Below are 13,112 nucleotides of genomic sequence, written 5' to 3' on the forward strand. Positions count from 1 at the left end.
TCCAGACTCTGAGGGTGTGCTCTGGTACCTGGGACCTCTAAGAATGTCCAGTAGACTCGGTTATTGGGTTAACGTGGCAACATTTGCTCCAATTTGCTGTAGTTCTCTTTCTCTCTGCTCTGAGTCAAACCAACCAAGTTCTTTGAGAAACCTGTTCCCCTCCTGGCCTGTGGAGGCGCTGCACCAAGAACTAATGAAGGAAACGACACAAAAACCTCTGAAGACACTGAGAGCAACTTCCTTCTTCAATAAATGGAAACTAAAATGTAGGCGTCAGATTTTAGCGGTTGGAGGATTTCTCTCTAGTCTGTGGCTAAAAACCAGGATCCATTTCTCCTGCTAGCGCTAGGCTAACATGTTAGCTTTGGTTGTATTTACCCAGAATGCCCTGCGATGTAGTCCACTTCCTGCTTTTAGAGCAGTCTCCAGTCCACCTGACATTCACACATGCATTCAAACCGAACCAGAGTTCACTTCAACTGAACCCAGCCCGAGGTTTGTAGGCGGACCAGAGTTTGATTCATTCACACCTCCCCAAGCGAACCGGACTTTTTAAACAAGTGGACTGGAGTTGGACTAAACTCCAGTTTTTAAATTAACTGACATTGTCTGTTGGGTCAGATCAAGAGCCAGTTTTTGCTCCCCTGCATGACCTCTCCATGACCTCTGATTGGTTCTTTCTGACCAGTTCTGTTGCATGCTAACGCTAAACCTGCAGACTGGGAAAAGTTGCTGCATAAAACATCCAGGCTGGGATTTGAACCCTGACCCTCAGGCACCAGCTGCTCCACCTTCTACACATATAAACTATTTTGCCAGAGGAGTACAAAAAGAAATTCAGCTTATAAAGTAAATAATTGTATTTTTATTAAGGTTTAAATGTGCCCTGCTCTGATTTTAAAAGCACAGCTGGGATTTCCTCCATGACATTGCGGAACAAGTATGAGAATTAATCATCCCTGCCCTTAAACTGAGCTGCAATAAACCATAAAAAGGGTTTTTGATGTTTTATCTGCTTCTACCACATGCAGCATGAGACATGAGGTCAAACGCAACCCAAATATATTAGCTGCTGACCTCTAGCTGACACAGAAGGTAAAGCAGAACGTGGCATCAGACGAGAGAACAGTCACGGTTGGGTCATGTAACAGCAGCGTTTAAGAGCCTGGCATCAGCTCAGAATACTAAAACACGTTTACTTCAACATGTGTCCACTATAGTGCAGCTTTTATTCCTCTCACTTGTGTTAATGGAGCCTTTAATGGAGGACAGAGGTGAAACAGCAGAGATAAAAGTGTGACTTAACATCTGATCTGTATTCAGGCCTCTGCGGTCGCCGCCTCTTGGTAGGAAGTTGAGGAGGCTCATTGATATTCATGGTGGTGAGTGGCGTGTGATTTAAACAGGTAGCGCTCTGCTCAGAACAGAGTCCCGTTTATGACTCTGTCCTCGGTGATGTTAAAGTCGGGGCAGGAGGTTCGGGAGCGGCGGGAGGCTGATGGAGGAACTGATTAACCTGAGCTCAGCTTAGCACACAGAAACCCAGAGACTGACTGAAGGTTTCCATCTCTGCAGTCCATCATGTCAGTGGTTAACTGGATCATTCACCTTTAATAATAATAATTTCATCCTCAAACAGCAGAAGTAGCAAAACACAGAGGCAGTTCTAGCAGGAATGGTGCCCTGGGCGAACCTCCATGTTCCCCCATTTTTAGTTTCACACAAAAAGGCCGTTTACATGGAGATACATAATCTGAATAAACATCATCAACATCCGACTTGTGTCAAATATATGTCAGAGTATTTTCTATGAAGCAACACGTAAAGCGTCTGGCCAACAGTAACAATGCTTTTTCAACCTCAGCTTTCAGCAGCGTTTAGGTTTCAGATTAAAAGAATAAAACAGCAAAATCACTTCAGTCCAGCTGTCAAAGCTTCTCTTCTACAATGCGGTGGTAGTTCTTCATCTACTGTTGTATTCGAGTGCTGAAGATACAAAGGAGTTCATAACTATGTGTACATAGTGAACATTTAGCATAAAAAATTCATTTTGGTTTAGCAAACTATTTCTTGTGACAGGCTGCAGCACCTGCTGACATAAATGACTAACTCAGTTCTTTTCTGCAAATAATTAATAGAATGACACCCCCTGACACAGTGGTGCCCAGAGCAGCGAGCCTTTTTTCTATATCAACAACCATCAGCAAATGGTAACCAATCAGAGGCCGCCTTGCTACAGTGCACAAAACATGGAGAGTCCACTTCCTCCGACCTGACATGCAACCAAGCAGTGAACTAACGGGGGAATGACGGATAACCTTTCCTTAAATATGGGTCAAAATAAAGAAATATTGCATTTCTTATAAAGATCATTTAGCCCAGCAGAGGAGATCGATTAATTCACACGTCAAAACATCATTTACTGAGGCGACCCCCAGGTTAGCACCACTTAACGCCTCTCAGGTTGTAAATAAAAATAATGGCATGAGCCATTCAGAGGCTGCAGCGTTGCAGACGGCCATTAATAGAGACAATAAATATCAACACCAGCTGAACTATTTATGAGCCAACACATGAATGACCTTGGGATTATTCCACTCGCTCTTTCTGCTGGAGCGACAAGTCGGGTGGTGACTGGACTGAGAAATTCAGTGGAGACCTTAAGAGTCAATGTATCACTAGTGTGTGTGTGTGTGTGTGTGTGTGGGGCGGGGGGTTCACTAACATAGTGCATTATCATGTACACTTGAATTAATCATAATCATTAGTTGCAGATGTTATGACTGAAATTAAAACAGGCATTTAGTCAGGATGTTGTTAATAGAAACAAAATCCTTTATATAAATTATAAAGTGTTACAGTTTCTCTAGTTTAGAGGTAAAATAATGAAATGTTCTGTGTTTTTCTCTTTAAACTTGTGTATTAATGTATTTATTTATGATTCTCAGCAGTTAATGATCCTAATTTTAATAATATGCAGCGTTGGTTAATTCATAAATGAAACTAATACATCCTGATAGAAAACGGCTGAAATAAAAACAGACCTCAGGGTAAAGGATTACAAAATATAAACCTTTTTAGATTAAAAAAAAATATTTCCATTGATACGCAGGTCTATTATCGGCCTGCAGGGGGCGGTCTAAAGCTCTCATAATCTTGTAGTTTTCTGTGTAGGAAGCTTAAAACGACGTAAAGATAAATATTAATATTTTAATAATCATTGTTAAGAGTTATAATTTATTTAATATGTTGCTTCTATCTGTGCTGGAGTCACATTTTATGCATATTTTATTCAATTTCCATTCATTTTATTTTCATACAGTTAAAATATTCACATCCCTGTTTTGATTTTGATTTAAAATATTGTTAATTATTGGTTTGTCAAAAAAACTCACTTTGTTGATTAAGATTTACTTGTAAAAACAAAAAAATATTTTTATAGGCAGTGAAGGTGATAAAATGCAACATAAAATAACTCAAATGTTCATTTGTTTCTGTTAGTGTCAGACTATTTTGTACCAAATCTTTGCTTTAGTTCTTTGCAAATTACCACCAAATATTGGAGATAATAAAATAAAGTTGAACTTGTCTTTAGGAAATGTTGCTGACATATTCACTAATTACAGAAATATATCAATGCTTGACTTCTTTCTGTACCAATGTGCAGGATAAATATTCAGCATCTGATTCCTCTACTTTACTTTTAGCAAAATATAAATGCAACACTTTTAAAGCCAGTACAGTACTGTACATTCAGTGGTATTAGTGTGTTTTAAAGTTGTAACTTTGGTCAAGTTTTTGATTTATTATCGCAGCCTCTCTGTGACGTCCCTCACATCCTTATCCCAGAGTCCAATCTGTTTCATTTGTTGCTATCTGCCTCATTTCTGGTTATCTGGGATGAAGAAACTCTGACAAATGGCCGCTGTCTGTCTACCATCTGCGCTTGTGAGCAAATCTCACGACCTCCATGTTTATCCTTCAGCGCGCTCAGTGGAAACTAATGGCGGCCGCGTTGTTCTGGTGTGTGGAAGCAGACAGGGTTGGCGACCTTTTCAGAGGGTGATCATTTAATCAACACAGACAGCCTTTCTGAGACCACTTGCCATTTATCTGGTCTACAAGATTAGGCCCCCTGGTGCAACAACAAACTGATCGAATCATCGTCCCCGGACGGAAAGTGACAGCAAGAAAACACGGAAATCAATGCCTCAGCAGCCAGAGTTAATATCTTGGGAATTATGGAGGCATCCATCCGTTTTTCACACCTGGATCAACATGTTGACGTTCAGTACGGGAGGGAAACTGGGTCAGGCTACATTTTCTGTACAGTGTAAACTATGAAATGACTTTTATCTTGAGCATGATGAATGTTATTATACGATGCTAATCAGAGGTTTTACATGACTGTCACAGTAATTACTGGTTTTTTAAAACCAGTTTGGATTTTGGCAGTTTTCTGTCTCTATATACAGGCTCAAATATAAATATAGAGTTTAATGTGATTTAGCTGCAAGTTGCAAAGAAAACATTTCTGTTGCCCTTTAAAGGCTTCAGGCTTAAACCTATCAGAACCAGAGTTCACCTAGTCTGGTTGTTTATTTCGGTGCATAAAAGCCTCCATTTTTAATGATACTCCATGCATTTTTAATACGGCTGATGTCAGGGTCATTGTTGTAGTCCTGACCTCTGTGGCCATTGCTGCACCTTATTGTTAGCCGGCTATAAATTCACCTATAAAACCCGTCCATACCTTCACTCACTCATCAATATTTCCAACAACGCTTACATTTTATGTTCTAATAAGTTCATCACCATGATTCACTGGATAAAGTGTAATAAGATGAAGCTTTTCAATAGTTATAAAAAAATCAGAAATATGTTTAAAGTCCAGTTTGTGCCAAGAACCGATAAATTTAACTGAACTGGACGGTTTCTTATTAGAAGAGTGGTGAAATATCGCTGTCAGATTATGGATGTAACAACTTGCTTATGGAATTTTTATCCAAATATTGATAGGTTTATATGTGTACATTTAATTGGATGGGAGCGAAGGCGCCTGCATTTTAAGCTTATGCTCCCAGTTTTTGTTTTTCCAGTACAGTGAAGTAAAACGTTTCAGTGTTAAGAGGCCAAAATGAAGGTGACGTTCCTGCTGGAGGTGAAATGTGGGTCTAAACTCCTGCCTGGCTCTTTAAATGAGAAGCTCCACCAGCAGAGTCACTGAGAATAGTTTCCGCTTTGATTTATGATGCGTTATTATGAGGCTCTCAGGGGAATACGCAGCAATTAAAACCCGTCTCATTAACTGTAAACTCTCAACTCTTATATTTTCTGACTTACAGTTAAACAGTTCTTCCTCTGACTGAAGAAAACAGCTGCTTAAGTTCAGGTTATCCTGGAACACTAATAATACAATCCACAGGACAACTGCCAGCTTAATGCCAGAGTTTCATTTGTGATTCAAACAATCAGCTTAATGCTCTGGCCAAAAATCTAATGCCACCAGATGAATCTTTGGCCTGAATCTAATCATGATGGAAAACACCCTTAGTCTTATTAAAACATTCCCACTCCAACCAACAGACGCTGGGTGAATACGACTCTGCAGCAGAAGCTCCTCCATCAGTCGGCTCAGCATCCGGTGCACAAAACCCCAATTATCTGTTTTTACTGAATTTAATGGAGTCTGGAAAGAAAGTTTCTTATTTATGTCTAAATGTATTTTCCTAAAAGCAGGTAATAAACATTTTCATCTTGTGAGAACAAAATAAGCAGCCAGGATGGTGACTTTGGAGGAGCTGCACTTCACAAACTTGACCTTTATCCATTAGAGGGAAGGAGAAAACCAACGATGACCAAAACATGTAAGAAGTTCGATTTAATGTTTACTGGATGCTCTCTGGTCGAATGAAACCCAAACAGAAAAGCTACGTTCACACAGCAGCTGAACGCAACACGCAGTCTGAACGGCCCAGTTCTGACCATTTCAGAAACCCAATCTGTGCCACTTCCATGGAACTAAATCATCTCTGATTGTCTGCAAGCGTCTGCAGTCTGAATGGCCATGCAGCATTTTATCAGACTTTTGCTTTGTTAATGTGAGACGTGAAAATAATTCTGCTGCAGAAGCCAGACGGTAGATTTGGCTCAACGTGACTTTTTCCTTACATTCTTTCATCTGGGCACCATGCTTTCGTTCTCGACATCTTTAAAATCCATCCAGAGGCAGCGGCGGCCATCTTTACTGCTGTAAACAGAGCGCTGCTGCAGCCAGAGCGCCACCAGTTAACTTTACGGCCTTAATGTCCCGTCAAAATTATTTTAGTTTATTGGTTTAAGTTTGAAGTTTAGAACAGAAGGAAAACAGTGAACTCACCGACCAGATGGTCCACTGCTTCTCTGCTTCAGCTTTTTATTTTCCTGCCCTGTGTATATATTTTAAAAACTGGTTAAAGTACATCCCACAAGTGCAACAACAGCTATGGTACATTTACTTTACAAGGCCCGGACTCGCATCACTCAAAGAGCCCCATCGTAAATTCCTGGCCAAATTCATGCGACGACCCGTTTCATGCACCACTGCAGCAAACACAAGAAGTGCATATTAGAAACAGGCTGACGAGGAGGAGAGACAAGCCCAGCCAGGAGCACGCATCCATGCTCCACATATTAAATATGAATCAATTACATAAGCAGCCTCGACTCAATCATGTATCTGAACAGAAAACAAATTTTTCATCCCTTTCCCTGCGGGGTAAAAAGAGAAAATAAGAGCTCTCAGAGGAACCAGAACCTCCAGCTCCGGTCGGAGATCTGGGTGGATCAGGGCTAAACTGACTGAGACACAGCTGGATGAATAAATTAGTAATGCAGCTTGTAACAAATTCATTTACATCCATACCAGGCTCATTACCAGATTGCGTCCTAACTCATTCTCCTTTATTGGTGCTGCTGTGACTGAGACAGTATGAGCGCTAGCTGATAGCCTGGGGTGATAGATGGCGGGACGGGAACGCGGCCAGCACACGGAAAGCCGAGTCTGAAACACAAAGAGTTAGAAAGATAAATGTTTGATGCTGTAAACAGGACAGAATCTGAGTTTATAATACGCTCCTAGTTTACATTAAAGCTGCTGATCAGAAAAGAAAATATCCCAACGACACAAAAGTAAAAACTTTTTAAAAGGTTTTTGTTTCATCTCATCTAGAAAAAAATCTAGCTCAGCATTTCAGTGACAGTTGATGATATAAACAGCCAAACATGTCGGCGGCGGATTGACGGTCTGGGCTTTATATGCTGCTAACCGATGGAACCATGAATCATGAATATTTGGCCACCAGGTTGTTATTTACTTGACCCTGAAGCACGTTTGTCTTTTTCAATAGCTAAAGAGCTAAAGGACACCAGCAAGTGATGGTTTGGATTGGCCTAGTCAAAGTCTGAACTTGGATTTAGATATTTTAACAGTCTGCTGGAAAGAAGAGCAGGTCACATGTCATCCATAGTAAAGTGAAAGACTCATTAGCAGACATCACTAACAGTTTCAGTAGATTTTTTCCTCTCTTATACACAGTGGTGGAGAAAGTACTCATACAATGTACTTAAGTAAAAGTACAAATACACAGACAAAAATTTACTCAAGTAAAAGTCAAAGTACCACATTATTATTTTACTTAAGTAAAAGTAAGAAAGTACAAGCTTTTAAAACTACTTAAGTATTAAAAGTAAAAGTACTTGCTGACCATAATACCTAACGGCTTATATAATGTCATTAAGTGTACCTATCGTATTTAGTTTTAATAAATCAGTAATGTACCATTTTAATGAGCAATGCTGCAGATAAAGCATGTTTTTATTGTGTTTACCCCCTGTGACAGTTTAGATTTAGATATTTTATTCTATGCATCAGAATTCCAGGGATGACCTGCAGGGTTACATGTAATTAGGCAAAATGAGAGAAATTATTATACCTTTGAAATGTTTTATTTAATTCAAAATAAACACGTTCAAAAGAAAATTGTTTCCCTGAAAAAAGGGACTTTAAACTGACCTAACAAACATCAAGCGATTTGGAAACATCTAGTCTTTCGTCCTAACAAAACATGAACTTAACTTTTCTGCCAGCTATTTTGAGAGAACTCTTAACAGAAAGGGGCTGACAATAAACACCTTCCAGGCAGGGGGGGTACGGCTGACTCTGTGGGCGGGCATGTCCGCCAATGTCGCCGGACTCTCATTGGAACCCATATTCTAATTTATTGAATATGACTGTAACTGTTACATGGAGATTATTTTAATGGCGCTAACATTTATTCAATAACCAGGACGTGAAGGAGTTTAGCGTCAACTTATATGTAACATTCATGGCGGGAGACGTGATCACGACCGCAGTAATCACTGTTACTTGCAAGTTCATGCTAGCTTATAACAATATACAGTAATCGTATTTATTTACTGCAGTCGAGTTCAACAAAAAGCTTGCTAAGATTACATAAAACTTCACTAACACAAATTAATTTAACATCGATAGCGTTTAGCAACTTAACTTACCTCAATATGTTTTCTCAAATTTGATGGTGAATTTTTGAAAGATAGAATTTTATGCAAAGGCGGCATTGGAATCTCCAGGAAGCGTTTTTTGACCCAGTTATTTCAAAGAAATCTTTTAAATAAGGCCATGGGTGGGGCAGGTCTTCTGGAGGATGATTATCCTTGGACTCCATTCTGGGAGTTAATGATTCTGCAGGTCCTGCGTACTGTGCTGCTCTTCTTGAGGGAGGGCCTAATGGTTATTTCCCGCTTTGGATTGGTTCAGCGGACTGATTCTGCTCTCGCCATTGGATACTTTCAAACTAACGAACAAATCCAAAAACTGAAATGCGTCTTGGATGTAACGAGTAACGAAACGCTATATAGAAATGTAGTGAAGTAGAAAGTACAGATACTTACTGTTAAATGTAGTGGAGTAAAAGTAGAAAGTATCCATTATTAAATCTACTTAAGTAAAGTACAGATACACGAAAATTGTATTTAAGTACAGTAACGAAGTACTTGTACTTCGTTACTTCCCACCACTGCTTATACATCAATTTATAATTAAAAATCTTCATTTTGTTTTTATTTCTTTGCCTGATATTAAAGTGCCTGATTTGAAATGAGCAAAAAGAAGAAATGTGTAGAGGATGAGTAAATTCTTGTGATAACTTCCTGGATATTTTCATGCTTCCGTAACTTTATTGGGAACTCAGACAAGCTTTTAATTACACAACACATTTTAATCAATAGCTTTAAAAGAGGGGAGCGCTGCTGAACCTGCTGGAATGGATTTACAAAACGCAATAACACCAAGAACACAACCACTCTATACTCTGTCTCTTAGATGAATTAATTAGGGTTAAGAAAGCATGTTGTTTACTGAATCAATAGTGCAACATTTCAGCAGAATAATCATGCTGTAATTATGTGGGAATTGGATGTTATACAACCCAGGAAGAGACAGAATCAGTGAAGAGCTGATTAATATTCCAATTGGATTCCAGTAAGATGTTGAGTCGAAGCACATCATCATTTTCTTCCTTACAGTCACGATCGCCCCGGACAAACGCCACAGCCGGCTGGCTGGTGAGTGGGATCAAAGTGACAGCGCTGGAATGGCCGGCGGCCCGAAGCCAAGGTGAAAAAGCTCTCCTCAAATGGAAGCAGAAAACAACCGAGCAGAAAGGTTGAGGTGGTTCTGCTGGGAAATCAACTGGAGGAGCGAATAAGACCTCACATCAGTGACTCAGGATCTCAGGAATGAGAAACATTATGAGGAGTTTTTCTGTGCTGGAAGTTAAACTATTTTCACCTTATAATGACCAGAAAAACGATGCATTTAGCTCAAAGGGGCAACATTATGTGTTCTCAAGCCACATAGTGACAATCAAGTAATTATGTTTCCTTCAGTCGATAAAAATGCTGCATATGTCAAATATGACTTAAAAGAAATTTGGGTTTATAATTTAATGCCTCTGTCTCTTTAAAAAGCTCCTGATCTTTCTGAAGCTCCGCCTCCAAGAAGTCATCCCAAAATGTCTCCTCTATTAACCCTTTAGCAACATTTTTACCAGCGTTTCACTGAGAAGTCGCTCCTATAGTGAGCTCAGCAGTTCCAACAGATGTTTGCTAATTGCTCCTGGCTAGTCTTTAGGAGCTGAGTGGGGGAGGAGCTGTGCCTAAAAGGCGGGGCCAGGTCCACGCAGGCGTTTTGCTCAGCTCAATGGTTGCCATGAAGATTAAAGGACTTCTCAAAGCAGCGCCCTAGGTGCGTCTTTGATGAGGTGAAAACACTTTAACATGATTTAAAGCTAAAATAAATTCTGTTTTACATAAAACTGCCATTAAAACAGAAGGATCAGTCACATCTCGTCTTCATGTCTCCCATCGACGCTCTCCACTGCCCACCCGTCACTCAGCACAGAGACATAACCCTCCGCTTCCTCCTGCATGAACACCAACATGAACACACCCAGGCAGTGATCTGAATGCAAGGAAGGAGCGAGGAGGAGGAGCAGCTGTGCAGAACGGGAGGAGAAAGGTTAAGCTTTGTGCCGCTGGTGACAGCACAGCGAGGATGAACCCAGGATGGAGCCGTTTCTGTTAACAGGAACAAGGCAGGCTGGCAGCAGCCGCCGCTGACTGACAGCTCCATGTCTCCAAATGAAACACAGAGAATCCAGATTGGATCTGCAGAAACTGAGACATTTTCACCATTTCCTCATATCAAGACAACATGTTTCTGTTTTCATCAGCTGGGAGACGAGAACCTGGCCAGATTTATCAACCGACTGGACAGGGCCGCTAACTGCACCCAGCAGCTACAGGGATGGATGGTAATTGTTCGTTCCTCTGGAGGGAAGTCCAGCACTTCGCCAAAAACAGACAGCGGCTCTTCTTTCTGTCGGGACACAGAATGAGGAGACAGCAGTCCCACAAGCCGCACAATCAATATGAAAGTCTAAGTCTATGTAAGGAATACATTATACGGTTCTATCCATCAGGCTTTGGGACTAAAGCCAATGTGAAACTGGGACAAGCAGACAACCGTGGGAAAATAAGTAGCAAGAAGCGAAATTAATATTTTTATTTACACTTTTGGCCAATTAAATAAAATCATCTTTTCTCTCTTGCTAAAGCAGCTATAAGTTGTACATATATTGTGTGGTGGCACAGATCCACTAATCCACTAATCAGGGAGCTGGTTTATTTAGCGCTTTAGTTAACTTTGGAAACATTTAGCACACTTAGTTTCCCCTAAATTAATTCTTCTGGATAATTTCTAAAGCGCTAATTTACTTGACTGTTCCATAAACTTTCAGTTGAATAAAGTTAATCATCTGTGTTGAAGTTTTGGTCGTCTGTAAAGATTTCTTCAAGTACTTAGACATTTACATTTGTGCTTTTATTTTGAAGACTGTTTACACAGCAGTTCCACTTCCTCTCCTCATGTTTCTTTTTTTATAGATTTCTTTCTATTGAAATAAATTGAAATATATTTCTATTTCTTTCTATTGAATATATATTATATATTTAATTTTATAAAAAGAAATACATAATAAACAAAAATAAATAATATACTTTTAAACTATTTAACAAAATCCAGGGAGATTATTCACAAATATATTAAATAAGGTTCATAAATCAAGATTTTTTGGCTTTCTTACATTTTCTCCATCAGTGATGCAATGCAGCAAATTAGCAGTTTTAGTTTGTGACCAAACATCTGCTGTGGAAAAATCAGCAACAGAATTATCAAAAATAAAATATCTGTTCCAAAGAATCACTTCCTGGGTTCAATCTGTGCAGAGAAAATGGAGTTTGACCCTCTAAAGGTGAAACACGCCACATCACTGTCACAGACATGTTAGATGTTAGCACTTTAGTTTCTGCTAATGTCATGTAGCTCTTTAGTGTTGGCATAACTAATGTTAATGTTTAGGGCTTTAGAGTTGGTGCAACTAGCTTTTTAGTTAGCGGTGCCCTCCACTGCACATTATAGTTGGATGGCTCATGCCTCCATCTTTCATCAGTGGCTAAAATGGCAGCTGGGTTGATGGCGTGTCCAGGGTTCACTCTGAGTCTTGAGAAAGGCATCAGAACCTCTGTGACCTTGAGCAAGTGGTTGGATAAAACGACAGAAATGAAGAGCTTCAGATGAGAACGGGAGCCATTGACCTGCAGAGAGGAGATGATGCTGATAACTGGAGAGAGATGGAAGCTGACAACATGCTGGATATTTTCACATGAGAGGCTTTTTGGCTCTTGGCATCCATCTCCTTCGTTCTCCTGTCCTCCTTTTGTCCCAGCGCCTCCTCGCCTGAAGCCGGCTGATTCTGCAGCCTTTTACTTTACAAAGCCAGTCTAACAGACAGATGGCTGAAACTGTTTCTTCCTTCTATTGGAAACAAAACCAGAAAAACTCAGAGATAAAGGAAACTAGAACTGCACTAAGTGTTGTAATGTGAATACAATGTTAACCATCATTAGATGACTAGAGACCAAACACACACAAACACTACAAGCTGAAATATTAAATAAATAAACCACAAGAATACTGACCAAATCTGTACATTATTTTTCTGTCTCTAACATGGTGAATTATATCCAAAGTCTCAATGATATTTTCACTGGTTTCCATGTAATCGACCAAAAACCCAAACTCTGTTCCTCCAAACCTCGGTCTGGGTTCTGTTGAAGTGAACTCTGGCTCGGTTTGAATGTGAACGCCAAGTAGAACGGAGACCGCTCCAAAAACAGGAAGCGGATTACAGTGCAGGGCATTCTGGGTAAATGCAACCAAAGCTACAGTGCTAGCCTAGCGCTAGCAGCAGAAATGACTAATAGTTTTTAGTCAAAGACTAAAGAGAAATCCTCCAACCACTAAAATCTGACGCCTCCATTTTGTTTCCATCTGGTGAAGAAGGAAGTTGCTCTCAGCGTCTTCAGAGGTTTTTGTGTCGTTTCCTTCAGTGGTTCTTGGTGCAGCGCCCCCACAGGCCAGGAGGGGAACAGGTTGGTTTGGGTCAGAGCAGAGAAGAAGAACCGCAGCAGCTGGAGACGAAACAAATGTT

At 40.1% G+C, this 13,112-nt stretch overlaps 1 long non-coding RNA gene across 2 annotated transcripts in view; it reads right to left on the reverse strand.

The window, feature by feature from the left end:
* Nucleotides 1-6,807: 6,807 nt before the first annotated feature.
* LOC114134577 (uncharacterized) overlaps nt 6,808-13,112 on the reverse strand; it is a 33,673-nt gene continuing 27,368 nt past the window's right edge. Inside the window, exon 5 of one of the 2 annotated variants that reach the window (XR_003593409.1) lies at nt 6,808-7,042. This is a non-coding gene — a long non-coding RNA (uncharacterized LOC114134577). Of the gene's footprint in view, nt 7,043-13,052; nt 13,093-13,112 lie in introns of those variants that run through there. The other variant, XR_003593410.1, reaches the window with a different exon arrangement.

This window comes from Xiphophorus couchianus, chromosome 19, assembly GCF_001444195.1.
Source record: "Xiphophorus couchianus chromosome 19, X_couchianus-1.0, whole genome shotgun sequence".
NCBI classification, from domain to species: Eukaryota; Metazoa; Chordata; class Actinopteri; order Cyprinodontiformes; family Poeciliidae; genus Xiphophorus; species Xiphophorus couchianus.